This window comes from Atractosteus spatula, chromosome 2 (assembly GCF_055471065.1).
Source record: "Atractosteus spatula isolate fAtrSpa1 chromosome 2, fAtrSpa1.hap1, whole genome shotgun sequence".
In the NCBI taxonomy this organism is placed as follows: domain Eukaryota; kingdom Metazoa; phylum Chordata; class Actinopteri; order Semionotiformes; family Lepisosteidae; genus Atractosteus; species Atractosteus spatula.
Window position 1 is genome coordinate 2648882 of NC_142707.1, and position 2607 is coordinate 2651488.

Below are 2607 nucleotides of genomic sequence, written 5' to 3' on the forward strand. Positions count from 1 at the left end.
AGCTCGGCACCCTGTACTTCCTCGCAGGTTAGTTTACTCAGCACAGTTCGGCTGTAAACCGAGGCAACCAAGTCTCCCTCCCACACGGGGGGGAGCCGAGCGAGGGAGAGGGGAGGCTCACCGCTGTCTCTCGTCGCCGCTGCGTTCAGACGCACACGCCTTGAAGTTCCGGCGACTCGAAGACGTGTTTGCGCACAGGCGTTAAAATCAGCGCTCCCTTTACGATAGACGTTTTTAGTTTAGCCTTTTAAGTTTAAAAGTTGAGGTTATCACCTCCCCCTCCCTCCCAATTCTCTCCAGCTGGTTTGGTCCAGAAGGTGCCCGGTGATAAGGATTCCAAAAATTCCAACTTTTCTTCCCCCCTTCAGTCCAAATTCTCCACGGACAGCTACGCGAGCCGTGAAGTAGTTTTTTTTTTTAAATTAATTCACGCTGCGATGGAATTTTATAATGCGTTTTGTTATAGCAGCAAGCAGGTCACAGCGTTTCGCAGGGGTTCCAATATCTTCTGGAGAGATACACTGCCGACGACGCCAAGACAAAGTTACTGGAATGAATCGATTTTTTAGAAACCACCGATAAGCGTCTTGCCGTCGATTACAAGCTTAGCTGTGCTTCTGTTTCGGCATTGCTTCGACGGTAAATAGCAAAGGTGCATTGCTCGAGTGTGAATATCTTCGTTTAATATAAACCTTAACCTCCTAGGTATGTGTAAACAAATGCAGTTTCCCGAAAATAGCATTAAAATGGATACTTTCTGCAGCCTCAAGTCCGATTTGCAGTTTCTGTTAACTCCCTGTGGTACTGCGCATCTTCCCGGTGTGTGTTATCACTAATCTTTAACCCCTGTTCAAAAATGCGTTCATCCGTTCGACTCCACGTTGACGAGAAGATAACCTCTTCCCTCTGGTTATATCGTTACATCAGCAATAGTAATGTCATGCAATACAGTATATTGGAATTCTCTGTCATAAAACAGCAGAGAATCCACTGGAGACTGAGTCGGGCACACAGTAATGTATATTTTGCCCTGGGAACATTTCCATGCTGTTTGCCTTTGCCAAATGTTCAAGTAAATTGCTGCTAAAACGCTTTGTCGCTGTATCCAGTACATCTCAGGAGCTCCAGTCACTGGCCCCCCAGGGGGTCAGCTGTGCTCTGACCGGCCGGTGGACCAGGTGTGGACACCAGCGGGTGAGGAATTCGCACGTGGAGTTTACACACTGAGTGAGCTCCTGACCTTTCATGGGCCCAGGGGCGCCGGTCATTCACATAGCCTGCTGTCCCAGAACTGACCAGGGACGTCCGCAACAAAAATGAAAACAATGGCGAGTTCGTGCCTGGCTGGGGTCCCTGCTGTGCTGACGTGGGGAGATATCTGGAGACTGGGAGACAGGTCAGTGTCTGGGAGACACTGGGAAATGTGACAGTGTCTGGGAGACGGGTCAGTGTCTGGGAGACAATGGGAAATGGGACAGTATGTGGGAGACAGGTCAGTGTTTGGGAGGCACTGGGAGATGGGTCAGTACCTGGGTGAGGACACTGGGGGAAGGGTCAGTGTCTGGGAGGCACTGGGAGACACTGGAAGACGGGTCAGTACTTGGGAGACACTGGGAGATGGGTCAGTGTCTGGGAGGCACTGGGAGACACTGGAAGACGGGTCAGTACTTGGGAGACACTGGGAGATGGGTCAGTGTCTGGGAGATGGGTCAGTACCTGGGTGAGGACACTGTGGGAGACACTGGGAGACTGGTCAGACAGGGAGCAGAGGGGAGAGGAGAGGAGGGGGTTGTGTTCCAACTGGTCCTGGGCACAGTGCAACGTCCCGGGCCCGGGCGGCCATTTCGGTTTTGGTCCTGTCACTATCCCTGCAACCCAAGAACACCAGCTAGCAACCGATCCCAGAGCCTTGCATTCCCAAAGCGAAACCGTAGCAAAGCCTGGGCTCTGTTCCCAGCTGTGCAGAAGCCACGCGAGCCGGAGGCCTGCCGAGCTCACGGCAGTCACCTGCTCTCCCAAACCCCGGACACCTCCTCCACAGGACGCCGTGCGCCACAGGCCACAGCCCCAGTCTGTGTTTGACTTGAGCACTTGTGCAGATAAGACCCTTCATGAACATTTCCAGAAGAAAAACAAACGGACAACACAGAACTTTCACGATCATGAAGACAGCAGGACAAATGTCTTATGAGGTTTATCTTTTTTTTTAAACTCATAATGCTGGAGTTATTGTTCTTGCTATTAGTTGTGGTATTGCTATTATAGCAATACCCGATATTGCTATTGCTATCTCTGTTGGCTTTAGTATAAATGTTGCTTTTGGCATTGATATTGCTAATTGCACTGGTATACTCATCGCTATGGACATTATTTCCCAAAATAGCAGTAGTGCTCCTCTAGCCTCTACTGTATTTCTGATGAGCACTGTGTATTCTTGGTGACACACAAGTAAGAAAGTCATCACGCTTCTATAAGACTGATACTCTTCAAAACAATTAAAAATTTAAGCCTTCATGTGTGGACTGACAGATGACAATACGCTGAAATATATTTTTCTTTATGACAGACGTGGTCCCATTCAGATTCCTTCAGCTCAGGTCTTTAATG